This window comes from Halichoerus grypus, chromosome 13 (genome assembly GCF_964656455.1).
Source record: "Halichoerus grypus chromosome 13, mHalGry1.hap1.1, whole genome shotgun sequence".
NCBI classification, from domain to species: domain Eukaryota; kingdom Metazoa; phylum Chordata; class Mammalia; order Carnivora; family Phocidae; genus Halichoerus; species Halichoerus grypus.
The window spans coordinates 56095393-56120602 of record NC_135724.1 but is presented as its reverse complement, the minus strand read 5'-3'; the positions used below and the strand labels follow the sequence as shown (position 1 = coordinate 56120602).

General features: G+C 44.6%; 1 long non-coding RNA gene across 1 annotated transcript in view; it reads left to right on the top strand.

Annotated features, from left to right (window-relative positions):
- The first annotated feature begins 17195 nt into the window (after positions 1 to 17195).
- The window catches only part of LOC118541280 (uncharacterized), a 61758-nt gene continuing 53743 nt past the window's right edge, over positions 17196 to 25210 (top strand). Inside the window, exon 1 of the long non-coding RNA XR_004920034.2 lies at positions 17196 to 17252. This is a non-coding gene — a long non-coding RNA (uncharacterized LOC118541280). The remainder of the gene's footprint in view (positions 17253 to 25210) is intronic.

The window sequence follows — 25210 nt, the reverse complement described above, 5'->3', positions numbered from 1 at the left end:
ACATAAGGACAGATGCCAAACTCCTCCTGATGTCTGGGAGGTGAGGAGACTGCTTCCTAGCCTCATGCTCTTGGGGGTGGGAGGTCCATTTGGAGGCCACTGTGGGCTCTGGAAGGTGGGATGGCTGAAACAAGGCGTGAGAAAGACCATGTGTGCTCACGAGTCATTTCCACCTGGAGCTATGATGAAACCAGCCTTTTTAAAAGAAAAGTGTTCAGACAAGTCCCTCAGAATCTAAGCGTTATGAAGAAGTAAATGAGAAAGAGCTGTAAGATTTATCTACCTTTGGCTATTGAAAGCAACTCTCTAACCTCCAAGGATAGACCTTCACCAATCCGTAAGCCTAACTAGGCCTGACTGTCACTGAACTGGACAGACAAGATATTTGTTGTGCGTGACAGGCGGGGTTGAAGTGAATTCTTCATGTGTCTCTTATATTGTGTGCCTACTGGTATTTTGAGCATTTGTTTTGTGTACTATTGAAAGTAGGATGCAATTAGCCACGAACTTGTTGGTTGCTTCATTGTTAGATATAAGAAGTTACCATACTGAAACTGCTAGCACATCAAACTCTGGATTAGGAAGAATTTATTTTCTCTCTCTTTCTGAATTTCTATCCTTTCTCCATCTGCACTACCTACCTCCCTGAGGATTTCAGTCATTTTATGATGAACCTATCTTTTGATTCGGAAGAGAAATTAAGGGCTTCCAAGCCTCAGCAGTATTGACATCTTGGGACAGATAATTCTTTGTCACAGAGGTCTTCCCTGGGCACTGACTCATGTTCAGCAGCCTCCCTGGTCTCTTCCCACTGAAAACCAGTAGGAAGCAATCCCTTTCCCCAGGTTGTGACAATCAAAAAATATCTCCAGACATCACCAGTTGTTGCCAGGAGCAAAGTCTCCCATGTTTGAGAACCACTGTGATAAGCTCATTCATACTAAGATATGAGTGACTAAATCTGTTCTTTCTTCAAAGAGTATTTCCACTTTGTGTTGAACAATGGAGAAGCAAAGCAGGCAGGTAGAGGGTTGATTTCTCTACTTTTTCGTAACCCAATTAAGCTTCCCAATGGCAGAAATACAATCCATGTAATGAAGAGATGTGGTCATCCTCAGGATTGGATTCAGTCAGTTCAGTTCAGCGTGACTCACTCAGTCTGGGAGCATTTGCACAGGACTATGAGGTCTGCTAGGAGCGAGCAGTGGTAGATACTGGGACTTGCCGTGTCACGCACGCATCCTCCCTGGTTCTCTGATGGGGTCACCTCTGCAGGCATCCACTGGAGTTCTACCATCCCCTAGAACAGTCTGTCTCCACCCTGCCTCTTTCTTGTCCCAACCCATAGGCCCCTGTAAGGACATAGGAAACTTGCAAAAGCTCTCCCTGGCTTTTCTGAGACTGAGACATCCTGTTTAGGCCTGAACCCACCTGGCCATGTTCCTGATCTCCTGCTGCCAATGCGTGTGCTGTGACTTCCCTTCATCACTGAGTCCTTGTGCCCAGGTAGGCTTCTACTCCTTTTCACCTCCCTCCATGGCTAGAGGGGGAAGCAGCCAGTGGTCGCCTCTCTTGCTTTCCTTCTTCCCAGACTTGAAGGAGAGACATGGAAAGAGAAGTCTCTTGAACTTAAAATCCAAGAATTTACTGCCTTTGTTTGATTCTGCAAGGCAACTTCCTCCTAAGACAGTGATGAATCATTGCTAGCTGCCTGGGCTAGAGGAAGGCCCTTGGGACTTAATAGAGAAATTGACTGGAAAGAGAACACATGGCTTAATATCTTCCCCTCCCCTCCTTTCTTGGCACTCCTCCATCTACAGGTACCACAGCTCTGAATGTACACATGAAGCAGCTTTTTCCAGTCACTTCCTTCGGAAACAAAATGACATTGCATAGGGCAATTTAATTTATCTAATTCCACCAGGCTCTCTGATGGGTAACTACGGGCCAGAGGTACAGAACCTTAAAAAACCCATTTCTCATCATCTGTCATCAAAACTACATTAAAAAATACACATTTTAAAGCAACATCTTCTCAACATCTCTATAGACCTAAGGAGTACAATGGGAAATCTGGAAAGGTGTCAATATGAAGACAAATATTGCTGAATGTGTGCAAATGACCTATAGAAAATAATAATACCCTTTATGCTGGGGATGCATAAGACACAGTGAAAAATAGCATCGCCTTCCCACATCTACGGTTAAGAATAAATAGCATCAAGCATTTGCCCAGCACGAAAGAGTATCATGTGGTCTTGTAATTACCAAGATAACAATCTCAACATATTCTTTCTTTAAGAATCACCCCCTATTCACTCTCAGGGATGCAATGGCTTCTGATTTCCCTGAGGGAAGAGAGGCAGAGGGAATGGAACTTGCACGCACCCCATTCCCCTGCACCTGCACCCAGGCTCCCTATCTCCCTGCTGGCATTCCAGTCAAGGCCAACTACTCCACTTCTCACCACCCCCCATCCTCTCCCTTCTAAGAATTCCCTTGTGCAATTAATTACGATCCTCCGGGCTCTTTCCTGTCCTCTCAAAGCCTGCCTTTCCACTCTTTTTTCCTCATCAGGAAAGTAAATATACTTTCCCCCCTTTAATATCAAAGAAAAGTAACTCAAAAGCTCTCTCTGGACTGTGCTTTCCCTCCATCCCGCCCCCAATTTCTCTCCTTCCCATTACAGCAAACTCCACTGAGCTGTCCACGCTCACCTCCCCCATTCTTCCACTAACTCACTCCAGTCACTCCACCCATCTACAGAAACTGTTCCCATCAAAGGCGCCCATAACCCACAGTTGTGAACTTCAAAGTCAGTGCTCACTGTTCAAGGTTATGGCCCACTTTCCCTTCTTGACCCACTTGGAATCCACAGCTCTTCTTTTTCTCCCATTCCTTCTCAGTCTCCTTTGTAAATATTTCTTCTTCTCTTCTACCACTGCACGTTCCAGGGTCTTTGGATGCAACCCTTTGTCTATCCATACTCACTCCCTGGGAGCACCTAACCAGTTGCATGACTTTAAATGCATCTATATGCTGGTGACACCCCAAATTTATATCTCCAGCCTGGATCCCTCTCTGGGACCTCAGACTTACATGGACATCAACCTACTTGAAATCTCTACCTACAGACATCTAAAATGAATTGTGTCCAACACACAGCTCCTGATCTGCCCCCACCCCGCAAGCCCCCTCTTTAAGCCTGCTTCTCCCAGTCCTCTTCACTACAGTAAATGGGAATTCTAGCCTTCTGGTTGATCAGATCAAAACCAAGGAGTAGTTCTTGACTCTTTCTTTCAGAGATCTGTGATGGACATGTGGTCCATCAGCAATTTCTGACAGTTTTCACCTTCAAAATATGTCCAGAATCTAAACACTTCTGTTTCTCCACTGCTGCCATCCTAATCAACCCACCATACTATTATTGATACTGTTCCACCAATATCCACTCAACACGTGGGTTCCTGTTCAAACCTGTGTTAGACCAGCGGTTCTCACACATTTGGTTGCAAAACACTTTATGTCCTTAGCAGTAATCAAGGACCACAAAAAGCTTTTGCTATGTGCATTATATCTATTGGTATTTATTGTTGTATAAATTAAAGCTGAAAGCTTAAAAATAAATTAAATAATTAAATAATTAATTCCTTTAAAAATAATAATAAACCCATTGCATGTTAATGTAAGTAAAATAATTTTACAAAAAACAACTCTTTCCAAAGTGAGAAAAGTAACAGTGTACATTTGAAAAGTTTATTTTGCAAATCTCATTAATATCTATCTTAATAGAATATAGATATAAATGGATTCTCCTATCTGCTCCTATTTTCTTTTTTTTTTTTTTTTTTAAAGATTTTATTTATTTATTTGACAGAGAGAGACAGCAAGAGAAGGAACACAAGCAGGGGGAGTAGGAGAGGGAGAAGCAGGCTTCCCGCTGAGCAGGGAGCCCGATGCGGGGCTCGATCCCAGGACTCTGGGATCATGACCTGAGCTGAAGGCAGATGCTTAACGACTGAGCCACCCAGGCGCGCCTCTGCTCCTATTTTCACTCTGTTATGTCATGTAGCCTCCAGAAAAGTCCACTGTATACTCATGAGAAGATCAGAAAGAAAAGGGCAAATTATCTCTTGCATTACTATGAAAATGTTTTGAATTCATGATGGTCCCTGGAAAGGTCTCAGAGACTCCCAGTAGCCCCCATACCAAACTTTGAAAAGTGCTGAGTGAGACCATATCATGCCTGTGCTTGGAACATGGCAGTGCCTTCCAGACACAGGGAGAACAACAGGCGGGCTGGAGGAAAAGCACAGTCCAGAGAGAGCTTTTGAGTTACTTTTCTTTGATATTAAAGGAGGGAAAGTATATCTACTTTCCTGATTAAAAGACCCACCCACCATTACCTGTCTGGCTTTAGCCCCCTCACTGTCTCTGTTCCTGCCATACAGGTTTCCTTTCCATTCCTGAAATATTCTGGGCATGGTCCTGCCTCAGAACCTTTGTACTTTCTGTTTGCTAATTCCAGAATATTCTTCCTCCTGATATTTTGGTGGCTTGCTCCTTCATCTCCTTTGGGATTTTACTCAAATGTCACCTTTTTGGTGAGGTCTTACCTGGCTACCTCTCTAAAATTGCAACACTGGAGTGCCTGGGTGGCTCAGTTGGTTAAGTGTCTGACTTTGGCTCAGGTCATGATCTCAGGGTCCTGGGATCGAGCCCCATGTCTTAGGGCTCTGTGCTCAGCAGGAAGTCTGCTTCTCCCTCTCCCCTTGCCCCTCCCCCTGCTTGTGCTCTCTGTCTCAAATAAATAAATAAAATCTTTTTAAAAAAATAAAATAAAATTGCAACACTGTCTCCTTTTACTTTCTCACTGCTCCTTTGTTACTCCCTATCTCCTCCCTTCCACTTTATTTTTTCCTTAGCATTCATCTCCATCTGACTTATTACTTATTTTACAATTGATTTTTATTTACTTTCCTCCACCCCTAAATACATTCTATGTGTTTTAAAACATCTATGATTTTAAAAACATCTAAATGAAGGATAAATTAAATAAAAGATGTGACATCTTATCTCTGCCTCCCCACGAGAACACAGGCAGGGACTTTGGTTCTTCTGTTCATTGCTGTCTTCTTAGCAACTAGGACAGTTGCCTTCAGTTCACTCAGTGAATGAACTGAATACACAAACAAATGAATGAAGAACCCTGGGGAGTCTGGGTGGCTCAGTCAGTTGAGCGTCTGACTCTTGATTTCGGCTCAGGTCGTGATCTCAGAGTTGTGGGGCTGAGCCCCGTATTGGGCTCCATGCTCAGCAGGGAGTCTGTTTCTCTCTCTCTCCCCCTCCTTATGCCTCTCCACCCCTGCTTTCTCTCTCTCTCTCAAATAAATAAATAAATCTTAAAAAAAAAATAAATGAAGAACCCTGTGATGCAGGCATTATTATGTCCATGTTCCAGTTGAGGAAGCAGAAACTTAGTGAGAGAAAGACTTTCTCTCAGTCTTGGAGTTAGTGAATAATGAGTCTTGAACACAAGTCTGCTGACTGAAGCCTGTGCTTTCAACCACACAACCCAAAATGCATACATAGGTGTGAATACTCTATTGCACAATCAAGCTCAGGCCAACTTGGAGATGGAGCATTTTCTGTTCTAGGTGTGCCTTCCTTACTGGACCACCCTGGGGGATGGCGGAATCCAGTGCCCTCATTCCACAGGTCAGGACACCAGGTCCAAAGATGTGACATGACTTGCCAAGAGTCACAGGCCCCGGAGCAGGAATTAAGACCTGTGTGGTGTTCCACTAGGGAAATGCAAGTCATGGGTGACTCAATTTAACCAACTACAGTTTGGTTAGACCATCTGTGTTTGAGCAATTCATAGTGAACGTCCCTACTTGGCTTGGATTAACGATGTCACAGTCACACTGTCTGGCATGGCTTTGCTATACAGACACATAATATTTTCATGGCTTGGTGACAAGTCAGGACACATATTAGTGCTGCAGAGCCACCGTCTTCATGGTCAAAGCTCAGCTGCTGGGCTCAGGTGCCCAGAGTCTCTGCTTGACCTGCTTTACTAAGTGAAAATGATTGACACTGACCACACACTTTTGTGTCCATGCCAGGCACTGTGCTTGGTTTTTTTTACCCACATTCACAATCTCATTCACTTCCCAGTAATTCCCACTAGCTCACTTCTGAGCTAGTATTATTATAATTCCAACTCTTGGGCTCAGAAGGCTAAATAACTTGATTAAATTCAGAAAACCAGTGAGTGAGGAAGCCAAGAGCAGAAAGTACATGTTTCTGATTCCGCAGTTCATGCAGGTGCACAACACACCTGCTGCTTTAACTTCATAGGAAAAGCAAGGGGGGGCAGGCTCAGCTTTCCCCCATCCAGCACCCCTCAGAGAGGTGGGCAAGAGAGAGGAGAGGAAGGAAGGAGGTCTTATTTGGTAGTCTTTCCTTATACATCTCTTCAAAAGAACTAGAGTCAGATTTGTTTTAAGAACTCCAGGAAAAAAAGAGAAAGGGGTGTGTGTGTGTGTGTGTGTGTGTGTGTGTGTGTGTTGGGAGAAAGGAGATGAGTTGAACAAGATTGGCAAAGTGTTGATAATTTTGAAGCTAGGTAGTGTAGATATGGGGTTTCATTATACTATTCTCCTTATTTTGTGCATGTTTGAAATTTCCCATAACAAAAATGAATAAAAGATTCAGCTGAAAGAGTGCTCATCCTTTTATTGTTCATGATTGCAAAATATGGGAAACATTCTAAGTATCAAACAATGCAGGGTATGTTAAATAAATGATATTACATCCAATCTATACATTCACAATGATGTAAATATAATTCATTGATGTGGAAAATATCCACAGTGTGCTAAATAAGAAATAAAAATCAATTTCCAGAAAAAAGATGTATATTACAATTTCATTTTGACTTTTTAAGTGTGTATTTATATTTTAATGCTTGTGTTTCTATCTACATTGGAAATACTCTTTGAAGACTTAACTTCATATATTTAAGTAATATATAAGCTTTCAAAATAAAGATGTATCATCGTTCTAACTGGTGGAAGGTGGTATCTCAATGTGGTTTTGTTTTGAATTTCCCTGATGGCTAATGATGATGAACATTTTTTCATGTGTCTGTTAGCCATTGTGTGGAAATTCCTCAAAAATTAAAAATAGAGCTACCCTATGACCCAGCAATTACACTACTGGGTATTTGCCCCAAAGACACAGATGTAGTGAAAAGAAGGGCCATATGCACCCCAATGTTCATAGCAGCAATGTCTGCAATAGCCAAACTATGGAAAGAGCCGAGATGCCCTTCAACAGATGAATGGATAAAGAAGATGTGGTCCATATATACAATGGAATATTACTCAGCCATCAGAAAGGATGAATACCCAACTTTTACATCCACATGGATGGGACTGGAGGAGATTATGCTAAGTGAAATAAGTCAAGCAGAGAAAGTCAATTATCATATGGTTTCACTTATTTGTGGAACATAAGGAATAGCATGGAGGACATTAGGAGAAGGAAGGGAAAAATGAAGGGGCTGGAAATCGGAGGGGGAGATGAACCATGAGAGACTATGAACTCCAAGAAACAAACTGAGGGTTTTAGAGGGGAGGGGGGTGGGGGGATGTGTTAGTCCGGTGATGGGTATTAAGGAGAGCACGTACTGCATGGAGCACTGGGTGTTATATGCAATGAATCATGGAACACTACATCAAAAACTAATGATGTATGGTGACTAACATGACATAATAAAATAAAATAAAATGAAAAAGATGTATCATCATTGCAATTAAAATTTTTACATTTTTAAAAGAAGATCATAAAACAACATGTATAATATGATCATATTTTTATTAAAAAAAAAAGGAAAAAGGAAGGACTCAGAACTAGAAACCAGATGTAGAATGAAGATTATATCTCAAGCTTACAGGACCAGAGCTGAACAGCTGGAGGGAATGTTTGGGAGGAAAACCTTGGAGCAGATACATTGCTGGTCACACAGACCACGACTCTCAAGACTGAGAAGGAGTCTTTAGTGCCCAAAGCAATACAGGGCTCAGCTAATATTTACTAAATTTGAAAGCTCCTCTCTGCTCTGCTCGAGGAAAGTGCATTCCTTGAACAGAGGGGTAGTATTGAGCACATTATTTCTTAGATTGGAAAGTTGTGATGAAAGAAAGTCTCCTTTGAAGAGAGAAAGGCAGCAATGAGCAGAACAGTGGAGGAAGTCACTCCGGAGAGAACCACAGACATCTGTCTAGTGACAGCTCTGCTGAGTGTTGTGGAACAAGGTACAGCACCTTCCAGGGGTGAGGATGTGGGCACTGCCAATGCACTTTTACTGGAAGGAAAAGCCAGAGGATAAAATAAACAAGTGCATTAGAATGCTTTGGGCACTCAAGGGGGTTGTAATTGTAGACATAATCGTGGTAGCAGATTCATGTTGTCCGGCTAACCGGAAAATCTGTAATTCAGACCATGAAGTAGGCAGCTGGGTTTGTTGCTTTAGGTAACATAAATCTGAGGTCAGAAATCTTAGCCTGGATGTGCGACAGTGCAAGGCTCTCATCCGTATCCTTTTGCCATCAAGTACAAAGATAAGCTAATATGTCAATGCAATACTAATGGGACTCCGTGGATTCTATTATTCAAGTGCTCCAATCAGTTATGGGTTTTAACTTAGTCTTCCCAACATAAATATCCTTTAATACCAATTAAGACCACTGTTCATCATCGTGATGGCTTTATCGTGGTATGTGGAGGTTTTTGCTGCTGAAATTTTAAGAGGGAGGGAGACAGGGCATTCGGGACCAAGTAGAATATTTGCCAGCCCCTTGACCTACACTGGCATCAGTGAATACAGATCATGTCCATGCAGTAGGTTTTCCATATTCAAGGCTCCTTGAGCTCAGGGGAAGAGAGGCATTCACTGGGACAAATATTTTCCGATAACCCATTTTGAATGAGAAACCCTGCTAGGCTCTGGACTTTTATTTGCTACACTGAATAAATAAATGAATTGAAAGCATATCATCTGCCACGGTTCTCAAAGTTAAAATAACGTCAGTAAATGTCTAAATGCTAAAGAAATGCTGATTGGTATTAAACATTACAACCTGTGATTGAGGATTGAATTGCATTTAAAACAGAAAAAACAATTCTACAGTCATTTTCACATTGTTCCTACTGCCACATTCCTTTGCCTTCTCCCTCATAGAAACATGTACAGTGGGGGGGGGGGACGGGGGTGCTTTTCTGTTCCTCTTTGTCGAGCAACGGCATAATCTTGCTATCCGAACACTCATCATAATCAATAAATATTATCTGAAGAATAAAATGTCCTTAAGCACTTTTAATTGCATTCAGTGATAAAAACTTCCCTAAAAATTTCCCCCAATATTTATTTATTTATTTATTTTTAAAAGATTTTATTTATTTGACAGAGTGAGAGACAGCGTGAGAGGGAACACAAACAAGGGGAGTGAGTGAGGGAGAAGCAGACTCCCTGCTGAGCAGGGAGCCCAATGCGGGGCTCAATCCCAGGACCCTGGGATCATGACCTGAGCTGAAGGCAGACGCTAAATGACTGAGCCACCCAGGCACCCCCTCCCCCAATATTTCACGGGTGGTTTTTAATCTTTTAGGGGGTATGTTCTGTGCAATTTCAAAGGGTTCTCAGAATCCCTGATGCTCACACAGGGACCCCCGGTTAAAGTAAATATAACCAAGTATTGCAGGTCCATCCATCCCTCCACCTACCCACCCACCTGTTCATCTATGAGATTCATGTTTACCCACCTTAGGAAGAAAAAATTGCCAAGACTGGGAAGAACCATTGGCAAATCACAACTGACATATGTATTTAGGTATTTATAAATACTCATTCAGAAGTCATACAATTCAGATGCTGAATATAAATATTCAGATCCACACTTCCCAAACATTTGTGTTATACCCACCTCCATAATAAATTTTAAGCATCCTCAATAGATACACATATATCCGATATATTTACATGTACCATTATGCTAAACTACTATGAACAATATAAAATATACATGTTTAAAAGCTGACTTTAAATTAAATCTAGAATCCTGATCTTTTCTTCCCTCCCCCAGTGATCATGCCATCTATGTTAGGTGTACCCATGCCCCCATGGAGGCGGTGGGTTCGCTGTAAGTTTGTGTTGCCTGCTTGCAGGAGTGGCGGATCCCCGCTTCCATACTTGAGCAGCTAGAAGAAATAAACATGGGCAACTCCATTTCCTCATGGAATCTTATTGAGGAAATGATGCTTCCCTTGTCCTTTTGTATAAGCTGACAGTGTTTCTCTGAGACAAATGGGCATGTTCAAACTTTTTGTGTGTTCCTAAATTTAGTTTTACAGTACTGCAAGCATCACAAGCTATAGGACAGTATCCCCATATTCCTGGGGCTCTGGGGCTGATCTGGAGGCAGACACAAAGGCTGAGTGCTGTGTACCCTGAGGGCACATTTGTATGTGCTGCAGGCCTGCCACCTCTATCCTTCCCCTGGATCACTGGTAAGATCCAAGGCCACAGCCTTGATAGGCAGCCAATGAGCCTCTATGAACTGTAGCTTCTTGGTAAATTTCAGTTAAATCCCAAATTGAACTTCCACACCAGCACTCCTATGTCACATATCCACTGAGCTACGTTCCTACAATTCTTCTATCCATTCACCTATTTTCACCATGATGATCAACAGCACGCCTCTTTCCATAGTGGAGAGCAGCAACTCTATGCCACGATATCCATCAAAAATGAGAAACAGAGACCACCGGTGACTTTTATTAAAGCAGAGCAGTGCGGGAGCGCTTTGTAATCTCCAGGGAGAAAAGGATACTGTGACTCATTTTATCTCGCCTCACCTAGCACAGCACCTGGCATGTAATGGGATTTCCGCAAACACGGAATGAAGGCATACTAGACATTAGTAGGTCTCCAGGATGCAAATTAGTATAGAAGTGAAAAATTAGGTTGGGGACATCTAGAGATAGCGATAGAGCTTGGAATGCTATACAGCTGAATGAAGACCTGGAAATGATGGTAAATTTTTGAAGCAAAAGTGGGAAATGATCAAAGTTGTTTTTGAGAAAGAAAATAATAGTAATATCATCACCTACCTCTACTGGGCGTTAACTATGGCCCAAGCACTGCCTAATTGCTTCATCTTGAGTAGTTCAATCCATCTTCACAGCAACCTCGTTAACGTTCACTGTCGTTACTTTATAGATGGGGAACCTACACACAGAAAGGACCAGTAACTCAGACACCAATAAAGAGCACGGTGCTCTTCCGTACCAGCCTCCAGACCCTGCCGGTCACACCAACTTTCCTATCCGGGGCAGATGAAGTCAGGTAGGACTTACAGGTTGGGGAAAACACAAGCAAACAGATGAGGGAGAGCCATGGGCTCTTAAGCCACCCTAAAGGTGGGGAACAGAGAATGCTTGCAGGGAGTGGTAAGAAAACCACAAAAGACACAAAGAATTCCTCCTTGTGCCCAAGTCCATTTTAGCTGTGTGCTTAAGCAGACTTTGTGCAGATTTTCCTGGATTCTCTGCACATTGTGGGGAAGTCAGGATGGCGCAGACACACAGTGGTTGCCCCTCCACTCGGCATGCGTGCCCAGGAAACCCGCAAACGTGGCGGGTTGCATTTCCTTGGAATGCTTCAGCCACAGGACAACAAGCGGGTCTTCTTCTGAAGGGTCTTTTGAATACAAATTGATTTGATTGTATCTAAATATGTTTTATCCAATCTGACCTTAGCAAAGCTCAATGGTAGAAATATTTGCAGGTGTTAAATGACAGAGTGAACAGTCTATTTAGAGAGCAAGCAAACCATTCCTTCTCTAGGGAAATTTGGTTCTCCTTCAGTTTTTCTGGAGTGGACCGACATGATTTTTGTAGCTGCTAATGGATTGATTTAGAGCCACCTTTGGATGCCAGTTTAAATACCAGTACTGAGGTTTTGTTTTTTGTTTTTTTTTTTGTTTTAGGTTTTTTTGTTTGTTGAGAAGATGAAAGTAACCTAAATCTGTTTGTTGCCTTTTCAAGGGCTCTTAGGTCTGAAACCCAGCTTTTTTCTATTTTACTGCCTCACTTTGTGTTCCCATCGTATGATACAGATGTGATCATTTCAGACGGCTTAGCCCCATCTTTCTTCCTCTGGTGAAAGTGCTCAGCATACAGAGGAATGATCAAGAGGGGCCTGCATCCCATTCATCGCGTTTTCAAGCCCAAAGAAGCCCTAACACACACTGCTTAGAGAAAAGCTTTGCAGGAACTTTTAAGGAACCCCGTGTATCTGGCCTCCTGTAATCCATGCCATCTGAGCTCCTGGGTGCTGGCAGAATTCTTCCTTCCTTTAGTTCCCTAAATTCCCTCCACCCCCTATACCTCTGTTCCTTTTATCCCCCAGTTTTCCAGGATGGTATAATTTTCCTGCAGAGCCGGTATGATTTGATGGGACAGAGGGAGGGGCTAAGAATTGACCCGGGAGAGTCAGAAGGCCATGGTGTTGAGAGCAGGGTTTGTGGGCAAACACTGGGTCCCAGTCCAGCTCTGACCCACATCAGAGTAGAGCCTTGGCAAGTACTTCATCTCTCTGAGCTTTAGCGTCTTCATCTGCAAAATGGACAAAATAATTACAGTTCTGTGTACTAGTTGGGTTCCCTTCTGTTGCAAGTGACATAGACTCTGCTCAGGTTGGCTTAAACAGAAGTGGGGGCATCAGCTCATATGCTGTAAGGCAAAGATGTAGCTGAAGACACATGAACCAGGGCTTGAATCTCTGGCCTTTCTGCTCCCCCTTCACGTCGTCTCATTCTCTCCCACTGGGCCTTGCACACTGGCAGGGCCAAGGCACGGAGAGCTCACATCCTATCGGCTCTGGGCCTGAGAGGCAGAACAGAGGGGTCCTGCCAGCACCATTCCCAAGTTCCCAGAGAGAGGTTCTCATCAGGCTGGCTTGACCCCCAAGCCTACCCCTGAACCAAGCTGGGGCATAATTTGATGATCCCAAACTCTGCCAGGGTGCCCCAATCAGGGTCAGGGGCTGCGGGAAGAAGGTGTGCTGGGCTGGCAGAGATGGTAGCCACCATATCACCTTACCAGTGAGGTAGAATGACATGTAGAGAAAGGACCCAGGCACGTTATCTGGAACAGTGTAATCAACCAGGGTAGGTCATGGTTGTTAAAGGGGCAGGTGCAGGCGGCGAGGCACCACTGCTGGGGAGCCCTGGGAGGCAGGGGCGAGGGTTTGCAGTTGGTGGGAGTAGGCCAGGAGGGTGTGGCCCTCAATGGCTTGGGCAGGCTATGGAGGTGTGATTGGGGCTTTACAGGACTGCCTGGAAATCCTACCGACCCACTGCCACACATGCACACTCACGTACACTCACATGCTGGCTCACACACGTTCACATACACGTGTACACGCAGGCACACACACTCGCACACCCATGCCCACACTCATACACTCACACCGGCACACACTCACGCGCCCTTCCCAGCATGCACTGCCCTGCACTGGGTTGCTGGGACAGGGGATGGTCCCCTGGGAGTTGATAGCCTCCTCTAGAGGCAGCGCCCTCTAAAGGGGGATCCAGGGGACTTTCCTGACCACATGATTTACACTAGTGGAGCCCAATTCAGGGAAATCAAGAGGAGGTGCTGGGGCACCCGGGGCTAGCAACGGCGGAGCAGAGTGCCAGCCTCAGGCCTGAAGCGCACGGGAGGGAGTGGGCCCCAGCCTGCAGAGAGACTGGTGGCTGCACGAGGGGGCTGGCTGATAGGAACTCGACCTTTGTTAAAAGAACCAAAGAGGGGTGCCTGGGTGGCTCAGTTGGTTGAGCATCAACCATTGATTTCGGCTGGGGTCCTGATCTCACATGTCATGGGGTTGAGCCCCATGTGGGCTGCGAGTTAGCTGGGAGTCTACTGGAGATTCTCTCCCTCTGCCCTTCCCCCCACTCACGCACTCTTTTTCTCTCAAATAAATAAATAAATCTTAAAAAAGAAAAAACAACAACAACAACAAGGAAATCAAGCCCCCTTGATCTCACTTTCCTCTCACCCTCCAATCTCCTGCCACTGCCACCCACTGGCCCAAACGCACAGCCCCCAGAGCTCAGAGCAGGTGGGGAAGGCAGAGGAGGGGCAAAAAGCCCCACCAAACACACAGGGAGTGCTTCAAGGAACAGAAGCATCTCCTGACAGTCCCCGAGATCAGATGGGCCTTCTGATGCCACTACAAGCTAGTTCTCAGGACCTCAGATACACAGCTAGCTCAGGAGCCTGTTCACCCCCACCACCCTGGAACTGGGGTCAGGGGTCAGGGCTTGTCCTAATTCCACCCACCCAGGAGGCAGCCCGGGGGCCCTGGCAGTGGCCAAGGTTTAGAGGCTTGAGACCAACTGTGCTGGAATCCTCCTCTGCTGTGTGACTTTGGGTAAGCCAACTAACTTCAGGAGCTCATTTTCTTCTCCATGAAATGGGAATAATCCTACCTCCTGGGATTATTATAGGGGATTAGATAACAAGTACGGCTCCCAGGACAGTGCTGGTAGGTGTTCAATGTATAGTGATTATCATTAGATTTAAAGGGAAGAGTTGCTTGCCTAGTAAAAATATAACTGGGTACAAGGTCCAAGGGCATCTGGGTTCTAGGGTCCCAGATGGACCAGGTTTGGCCACTTGCCAGTAGTAAATTGGAGGCAGAGAGACCGGTAGTGGTGGAACAAGAAAGGAATTTATTTCAGTGAGGCCAGCATCAGGAAGACAGCAGACTAGTGTCCCAAAGGTCATCTCCAAACAGCTGAAAATACTTCCAGGTTTGTATAAGGAAAACATGGCACACAGGTGGGTGGGTGCACATGTCAGTGGTCAGTCATTGTTTGGGGTCAACCACACGGGGTCTTGCTGGCATCAGGGCAGTCCTTGTTGCTGGAGGGGTAGTTTTGTTCCCCTTCACGATGCTTTGCTGAAGGGTCTTTTGCCTGAGTAGGAAGATAGGCTGGGACAAGGAACTTAATCAGTTAGAAAGTAGAGTCAGGTCAAAATGGAGGTATAAGGCAACAACTGGGTCCTCTTTCAAACACATGTTGGACATTTTTATGACTTCAAGGATGCAGGGAAACCTTCCTCTGTGGCCTAATGCACGTCAGCTTGCACTTCCCATTTTGACTGGAGAGGCAGTACTTTATCAGAAGTGCCTGAAACTAACCAGACCAACAGCTCCTTGGTGAGTTACAGGTAGACACCAGCAGGAGTTGTCCCATAAAGGGAACTGTATCTACAGCAGACATCACAGGGAATACCTTTCCAAGCTGAGACTCCCTGAGCAGGAGTGAGTGGGCTTCTGCTGTGGAGGGTTGGAAAGGGGAGTTCTGTCATCATGGGTAAAGGCTGGGGTAAGGTCCTGCAAGCATCCTAAGAAAATATGCCTATCCAGGTGTCCTATGTTATGTAAATAAAGCTGGTGCTCTTCCTTGGGTGGAGATTTTAACACTATAATGAGGCAGAGGTAACTGTCAAGCAAGCCTCAGGGGCTCTGGGCCTGTTCCAGGAGCAGGGATAAACTGGATGGGGTCTTGGGCTTCTTATCTCAGGTAAGGAATGCAGGGCTTTGCTTGTTCATGGGCGGGAACCACATCAGTTGACCTTGAGGCCAGGCTTCTGAAGAACCAGCTAGTGGATTTGTTAGAAGGGTCTGAAAAGACACAGTAGTTGATTAGGGGGAAACAGTTCTCTGAAAAACAAACTTTAAACTTTCAGCTAGTTTTAACCTCATTAACCCTTTGGGGCACGGTTTTGAAACTATCCCGCTAACTTTATTTGCTCCTATTTCCACCAGGTGTACAAAATTCTTTGGTGCTTTTGTGTCCAGCATGCATAGAGTAATGTAAATATTTGTACCCCCACAGAGAATCACGTGATCATAGATTTGAGAGCCGAATGGAATGCTAGAGACTGTTTTATCAGTTTCCCAGTTTGCAAAGCCGAAACAGGCTGATAGAGGTTGAAGGCGGAGGTAGACAGTGCGGGGCGATACCTGTTCTCTCCTGCCCTCCAGGCTCACAGCCGCCCCTGCCAGACCTCTTCTTGGCCACAGCTCCTCTGGAATGTTCCCTCAGGGTACAGGGGCTCCACTCCTAACTAACCATCAGAATCACCTAGGAACCTTGACCTGTGAAGATTTGGATTCTCTAGATCCAGGGTCCAGCCTGGGAAGCTGGATTTCAGACGATGTTCCAGGTGTTTCTGATGCTCAACCAGGTATATAAACCACCATAGTATGCACATTTAGGACGTGGAAGGATGATGTCCACATAGGGTAATGGGATGGATACCCAGATCCTTACTGATTCAAAGCAGATTGGCTGGCTTCTCAGATGGCTATTATGTTTTAGCATCTTTTCCTGGTCCAAACTGAGGGCATTTTGGTACCTGCTTCATTTTCACATCACTTTCCGGCATTCTTTGGTTTGACTGTCAGCCTTTTCTAGGAGGATGTCCTGGGCCAGTTGTCTACCAAGAACAATTGTGGCTTCATGACTTTGGCATAAACTAGAGGTTGTTACTCTGCATTATGGCTTTAGGCTATTGCTACAGGTAAGCCGGTTTGCTGTCATTCTTTAACTCAGTACTTCTGCCCTCTTTGGAGAAGTTGCAAGATTTTCTCCTTTTCCAACTTGTGTTAAACCCACTTCTTTCTTGTACCTAACAGGGAAATAGCCTGCAGCATATCGACCCTAGCCCCCACCTCCTCCTGCCCTCCAGGCTGTTGTTCTTCTGTTCCATCCTGGGGAATGAGTGTTGAGTGTCCTTTTTTTTTTTTTTTTTAATGCAAATCAGATTCTACCACTCCCCTGCATAAGCCCTGGGGTAGCTTCTCCTGCAATTTCCTAAAATATCTGCCCTCTAAATTCTCCTCCCCTCCCTGCCCCCTCAGCAGTTTGGATTTCTTCCCGCTTCTTGAACTTGCCAACTGTTCTTTTGCCTAGAGCATCAATTCTCCAACATTGGTTCTCCAGGGGATTATTCCAGACCGTTCTTGGTAATTGTGTTCCCCTTGTCAGGGATTGGCTCAGATGGACAGGCCTAAACCAAATTGAACTAATGAGAAGGGAGGGGAATTCAGCAGAGGGGCATCTGGGAAGAAGGTCCTCGCTTCGAAGAGAGAGCCGGGAGAGAAGGTGGGTGTGGGTAAGGCTTCTGGCAGCCGTTTTTACAGTCCTATAGGATGGCAGGCTAGGGATTAAATCAGTGCTGAAAATGGCCAAGTGGAGAGAGAAAGGATCTCATCATATTGCTAAACTGCTGAATAACCAACCCCAGTGGTGGGCATTTCTTTAGACTGGCTGTTATGGGAGAGGATAAATTTCCTTATTACTGAGGGCAATTATTTTTCCGAGTAGAGATGTTTGCTTATAACCAAAATCATCCTAAATGTTCGATGCCATTCTCTCTGCCTTGGATCTTCCCATTGCCTGTATATTATCATGATTCTGATTCCCTTTTTCAGACAGACCATCCCCAACTGTCTTATTTAAAAACGGCAGCTCCTACTCCACACGGGAATTGCTGTGACTTCTCTTTATGCCCTTCATAAGGGACACCTATTACCATCTTAAAGAATGTTATTTGTTGTTTACTTAGTGTCTGTCTCCCCCACTAGAAGTAAACTCTGTAAGGGTAGACACTGTCTCCTGTTCACCACCATGCCGCACCCACTAGAACAGTGCTTGGCACACAGTACGTGCTCAGTAAATATCTGGTCGGTCTTTTCCAAACACTCTTCTGTGAGCAGAGCTTTCTGCCTGGTGCTCCCCGTGGGCCAGGACAAGAAGGAATACAGCAAGCATGGGAGGTGTTTCCTTCCTATTCTAGAGAGTATTCAGGAAGTTGATTGGATTTTTAATAAATATCTGTTGAAAAAATAAAAATCCAGAGCAGTGGGCTATAAAATGTCATCATTGTATATATTAATTAGTGTTTCTCAACCTTGAAATGCATGCTTCCTTTAATAAACATAGAAATCTCCCAGCAGGAGACGCGTCTCACACACACACACACACACACACGCAACATACACGCACTAAGGATGGGGGGGTCCTTCCTGGGAACCCCTGAACCTCAAGAAGAGTCACCTGAGATTCATTTTTAGTTGTTTGCATTACAAATCTAATAGAGATGCCCTTCTCTCTTTCCCTTTCCTGCTTCAGATAACGTAGTGTGGTTGAGAATCGCTGGTTTTCAAGCTAGCCAAGGTTTGGGGGCACATTAGGAACAAGTGTTCCTAGCTTTGCAGAGAACTTGGCCATTAAGTGCCAGAATGACAGTGACTGTGTATGGATCCCTTATGACAGGTCAGGCACTGTGCTTGGCTCTTTAGCTTCTTGATCTGATTTCATTCTCACACGCAATCAAATGAGGTAGGTAACAACAATATTCTAGATGCAGATATCAGGCTTAGACAGATGCTAACTAACTCAGCCAAAACCAGGCCTGCACCAGTCCTGAACCTGCCCTGTGAGCCATTTCTCTGTTGCTCAAGTGTCTTATCAGAGTGCAGGTGGCCTCTGTGTCCCCCGGCCAGAGCAGAAGCATTCTCTGGAGGGGAAGGAGTGACAAGTTGTCTGCTGTGTATCTCACCCCTGATACGCAGCTCGTCTCGGAAGATGGCTGTAGGCGGCTGGCCTCACGACCTCGCAGTGGAAGGTCTCCAGGGAGCCATGCAACAGGCCCGCTTGGAGAGTGACAGCAGTGTAGTTGAGATAAGAAATAATGCAATTCTCCAGGCAGAGCTGCAGTCTTCCAGCCCATATAAATGATTCCTTTAGTAATTTTGCCAAGGATTATGTGTTATGTGTGCTTGGGGAACCAACACAGCCTGAGAATCCGTCAATATTTGTAGAGCAGGGTGCGTGCAATCAGTCAAGCATTCCAAAAAAAAAAAAAAAGTAGTCAATGATTTTAACAGCAAGTCGTTTTGAGTATGAAAAGATTCAACTATAGTTTTCGCTCCAAGCCCCGCCACCTTCCAAGATTCACCCTGAGCAATTTCTTAGAGAATTAAAATGAAATGTTTCTGGAGTAACAAATCATCCAGTCTTATGGCTTGGAGCTTTATCACTTTCCAGCTAATGAGTCTGAAGAGAGATTTCAGAAGATTCTCGAGACTGCCATAGAGACCCTGCAGAAAGAACACAGGGAGCTGCTGTCAGAACATAATTGTTTGGGTTACAAGTTAGCCTCTTCGGACTGCCCTAGGAACAGCAAGGAGAAGGCTGACAGGGAGGGGGACATTTGGGGAAGGGGCAGTCCAGTCCAAGCAGGGCACGAGGGCTGAGGTCTCTAGGGCAGAGCTCAGTGAGGAGGGGCTGGCATTCACTAACCAGGGGCTAGCTGGTAACTCACTAATCTCTCCCTGGGTTATGCATCAAGATCTGGCTGGGTTTATGTAATGGCTGTCTTAGCATGGGGCCATTCATCATTTTGTGAAGAACCAAAAGTGGATATCTATCCTGGAAGTGGCATTTTCTTTGGAAAAGAGGGTATGATGATTTATTACCAGGTTACTGTATTTTGGAGCCTGTATTTTTGTATTTGCAGTCCTACAGGAAACATTACTGATAGAGCCTTACCAGTTTCTGGAAAGTGTCCATTAATGCCTTTGCTACCGGAATTATCTTTGAAGGGGAAAAAAGAGAAGTGTAAGTGAGGGCTAAGAACAGAGCCACATGACATCATCAGGGACCAAGATGAGGTTATTACAAACCTACCAAGTTTTGAAAGGAGGCACAAGAGGGCTTTGATCTTTGACTGAAAGTCTGAGGCATCCCTGAGAAGGTCACCCACTGTGAGCCCTGCTGGGAGTGGGTTCCGGCTTCCAAGGCTTCTCAGTGACCTGTGCCTCTTCTCCATCCTGGGTCTTGTCATACCTGTCACAACTCACATCAGAAATCAATACTCAGGTCCAAATTCCTATCCTCCCATGGGGCCCAGGCCTTCACGCCCTAAACATTCAATCTCCTGGGCACCATTGACCCTTCCTCCTGATTCCTTCCTTCTCCAGCTTGGACCCCATGGCTCTTTCATCAAGTCCCACCATCTGCTTTCCCTATTGGACCAGCTGAGATTGCCCTTAGTTGTATGTAATAGAATCTGACATCAGTGGCTTAATTAGAGGTTTCACTTTTTTCCTCCACAGAAGAAATCCACAGGGCTGATATGGATATGAACAGTGCTCCTGACAGACTCTTTCCTCCTCCTCATTCAGTCATGGTGAACATGTGGCTTTTGTCCTCTTGCTTGTTACCTCATGGTCACAACATGGCTACTCTACTTCTAGCATGGTGTCTGCATCCCAGGGAGGAAAAGGGAGAGCCATAGGGCAAAGGGCAGGTGCAAGTTGGGTGTGCCCACAAACAAACAAAATTGTAAAAAGCCCTTTCTTAAAAGGACGACTCAGGGATTTCAGCCAATCTCACTGGCCAGTTACAGACTGCCCCCCCCCCCCCCGCCCCCGGATACGAGGGAGGCTGATACATGTACGTGCTTTCACTAGTCACTTCGCCTCTCTAAACAGAGCAGGGCTCTCTAAGTAAAGAGAGTGAGGAGTGGATCTGGGCTGGTCAACCAGCTGTCTCTGCGCCCCTGCACCCTCAGACTACTCCAGAGGGGGGCCGCTGCACACACATGGTCTCCTGCTCAGCATCTCCCTCTCTGTCCTCAGAGGCTGTCCCATACCTCAGCACTCTCCTCAAGGCCTCCACTCAACCCCACCTCCCTTGTTGATGCTCTTCTGACAGGGAAATGCCAACCTTCAGGCAAGTCCCCACATGTGTAAATACACGGACAACTTTCTTTTATTAAAATCTCTGCATATGAGCTCTCCTCACCACCCCCTCCATCTGCACTTTTATATCCCACCTCCTTGTCCATGTGGTCCCACTAAGCTCTTCAATTTCTTCCTCTCTCCTGGCTGTCTTCCCATGACCTCTCAACATGATAGTATTTTCTGTATCTTGCAGTGAGGCCCACATGAGTTAATATGTGTGAAGCACTTAGAATAGTGACTGACCATAGAAATAGCTCTACAAGGCTTAGCTGTTATGATTATTCTAAAAAAAAGAAACGAAGAAGCAAAATGATACAAATATCCTCCTTTGTTCTCTTTCTCTCTGTGTGTATATGTATGTGTATATATATATATGGAGATATATGTGAAAAAAATACACACACACACACACACACACTTGTGGAACCCAGGCACTTGAATATTCTAGAAATACCAGCTTCAGCATGTCCTAAACTGAGATCACCTTCCTCCTCGGGCTTGTTCACTGTCTCAGTAAATGGGACCAACACCCAGTTACTCAAACTGGAACCCAGAGGCCATCCTTAGTTCTCTGCTCCTACTTTGCCCCAAGCCTAGAAATCATGAAGTCAGTCAAGTAAACCTCCTAAATATTTTGGAGTTTGCTCCTTCCTCTTCATGCTATGTTCACAGCCTAGGTGAATCCAGCAGCAGCCTGGTTGATCTGCCTTGGCTTGGAGCATAGTCCCCTCGAAGCTCTCCTCCAAGCACCACCTGTGCACCACATAGAATTCAGGCCTGCTCATAGCACTCTGCATAGCAGTGCTGACGGCTCACAGGAGCAGGGCTAATGAACATTCCTCCTTGATGGCAGTTAAGCAAAATTTAAGTAAAAATTTTCTTTTTAAATGTGGACTTTTTTTAAATGCAAAAAATAGAAGTAGAATGCATTTCTCTCATGAAGTTATTTTTTTTAAAAAAAATAAGATTTTATTTATTTGAGAGAGAGAGAGAACATGAGCGGGGTTAGGGGCAGAGGGAGAGGGAGAAGCAGACTCCCTGCTGAGCAGAGAGCCCGACTCGGGGCTTGATCCCAGGACCCTGGGATCATGACCTGAGCTGAAGACAGACACTTAACTGACTGAGCCACCCAGGCACCCCACTCCCATGAGGTTCTAAAGGGCTGAATCTAGTTCTAGAATACAAGCCTGGTCTGTTTGGCATAAGTGATGGAGTGTTAGGCAGCAGTGCTGTGGCCACTACCCCCATCTCTGTCCTCTCCCACCACCTGCCACAGCTGGCTCTCCCTTCATCTGGATGGTCATAATAATAGGCATTCCTTCCCCTCTGGAAGAGCTACAGAGTTCAGAGCAGGAACTCAAGGTATTTCTAAGTCTTTGTTAAGTTAGAAATCATCCTTGTAGGGATGAGGAGAGAGCCTTGTCTTTAAGTGGGAACATTTTGTCAAAGAGCTTAAAGCTTTTTGATCCCAAGTCATTTTTTTTTTAAGTCTGCATTAGGTCAGAAAGGGGCTGGGATCATCATGCTATCTGACAGGAGAGGAAGCTGTAATACCAGATGGGAAGGTTAGTAGTAGCTTGCTCACAGTGGTGGATCAGACAGATTTGAGCCAGATTTGATCCCCACACAATGTTCTCTTCACAGCTTACACTTCTCAGGTAAAGTGCAGTTTGTCATAAATCTGCTCATCTGGACTGTTGCTTGGTGCTGGAGGGTGAAGGGCAGAGACTGGGGTAGTCATGCTATCAAATTAAGATTTTCAGGACTAATGTAAAGAAAATAAAAGGAGGGGTGAAGGTATAATATAAAAGTCAGCTTCTTCTAGCTCTCATGCACTGTCTGATGACTCCTTATCTTTCTGTTTGTGATCTTATTGCTTCCATCATTATATCTAATACAACATCTTTATGTTTGCCCAGAGAAAGCATACTCTGCTTTCAGGCAGAAATGGCATTTTGAGGCAAGGGGTGAAGATCAAACTCCTCTCAGGGGTCAGCCTAAGGCTGTGGGGCCCAGGTCTACATAGTGCTCCCTTGCTCCTAGGGAAGAGAAAATGGGCAAGTGTCAGGTTATAATGTACAGAGCCCAAGGACTGAGGAGTGGTCGGGCAACTGGGGATATATAGCTACTAAAAGGAATTATTATTCTGAAACTGCAGCTTTTGCTATTATGATCTAAAATCCTAAATTTTAAAAACCAGAGGTAAATAATCTGGATAGAAAGCCACTTGTATTTTGGTCATTGCCTGGATTCTCATTCTCATCTCCCCAAAGCTTTCCCACAGAAGCCTTCTGTTTCCAACCACACCAAACTACTCTTCATGGACCATACTCACTTATACTACTATCCCTATTTTCTGGAAAACTCTTCATTGCTTTCTCTACATGCTTGACTTCTACTTACATTGCAAGATTGTTTCCCAGGGCAGTAGAATAAGGACTTCTACAAATCCACTCCTCCCAAAGAGCATTGAGAACACTAGCAATAACTGCCAAACTCAGCTTTATCAGAATTCTGGAAATTAACTAGAGGCTTACAACAGCCTGAAGAGAGTTTATTCAAGAAAGTTAAATCTCAGTAAGAATACAAAGATCTATAGCATTTTCACTTGCCTTCATCCTATCCTCCTCTCACAACTATGAGAGCTGCACCTGAGCAGCCACTGGAGAAGGCAGATCAGATTTGGAGTTCCCTCAAAGCCCCATCCTTAGAGAATTGTTACTATTTGACCTATTTGGCCAGTCACTGGAAAACTCCATTCTCACTGCTTGACTTTATTTCACATGACTCAGAATTTCCTATGTATGAACAGCAATATCTTTAGGTAAATTGCTGAAAACAATTAACAGCAATTGTGTAACCTGGCAGCTTCCTGTAGCAGTGTTAGCAGTTGGGGCTAACAAGAAGCTGACAAAAAAAAAACTTAAAAAGAAGAACTGAGTATGGGAGATCTGTGGTGGGCTTTGAAAAGTTCCAGCAAATTCTGGGGAATATAAAAGACAATGCACATGTGCAGAGCTATGTGACTGCTCATAAAATGTAGAAAGTTTTAAACTCTCACCTCTGGCTCACCTTGAGGCTCCACACAATCAGGAAGTAAAGGCTAAGGCACAGTTGTAAACACTGGATTTTGAAGGAATGCCTCAACATGTACACAGAGTCCCTCAGTAAAAACTGAGGAAACATATTGGTTCAAGGTGTTCAAGAAAATCTCCATCCAGGGGGCACCTGGGAGGCTTAGTTGGTTGAACCTCCAATTCTTGATTTTGGCTCAGGTCATGATCTCATGAGTCATGAGATCGAGCCCTTGGGTTGGGCTCCACACTCAACAGGGAGTCTGCTTGGGATTCTCTCTCTCCCTCTCCCTCTTTCCCTCCCTCCACTCACACACACACTCTCACACACTCTCTCTCTCTAAAATAAGTCTTAAAAAAAAAAAAAATCTCTATCCAATCATTAGCTAAACACTAAGCTAACCAGCAAAGAATTCAGTGGCCACACACAATAAGGAATACAAACATAATAGAATTAATCCAGGAAAGTCACTAGTCAAACAAATGGCAGCAGCAGCAGAAACAACAACACCTGGAAAAAGGAGAGGGATCTGATTTCCAGAGTTGCCACATCATACTATTTTAAATGTCTACTTTTCAACAACACAAATGAGACAAGCAGAAAAATAAAAAGGTATGGCCCTTATAAAGGAGAAAAAAGCAGCCAATACAAACTTTACCTGGGGAAATCCAGACAACAGGCTTACTAGAAAAATACTTCAAATCAGCTGTTATAAATAGTCTCAAAAAACTAAAGGAAATTATGTTTAAAGAATTAAAGAAATTTATGAAATTGATACCTCACCAAATACAGAATAACAATAAAGAGAAAAAATTATAAAAAGAACTAAATAGAAATTCTGGGGTTAGGGATGCCTGGGTGGCTCAGTCAGTTAAGTGTCTGCCTTTGGCTTTGGTCATGATCCCAGGGTCCTGGGATCGAGTCCTTGCTCAGTGGGGAGCCTGCTTCTCCCTCTGCCTGCCACTCCCCCTGCTTGTGTGTGCTCTCTCTCTCTCTCTCTCTCACACACACACACACACAAATCTAAAAAAAAAAAGAAAAGAGAAGAAATTCCAGGGTTAAAAGGTAAAATAATTGAAATGAAAAACTCACTATTGCATTCAATAGTAGAGTTGAACTGGCAGGAGAAAGAATCAGTGAACTTGAAGACAGGTCAATTGAGATTATCCAATCTGAGAAACAGAAAGAAAAAAGAATGAAGACAAATGAACAGCCTCAGAGACCTGTCAGACACCA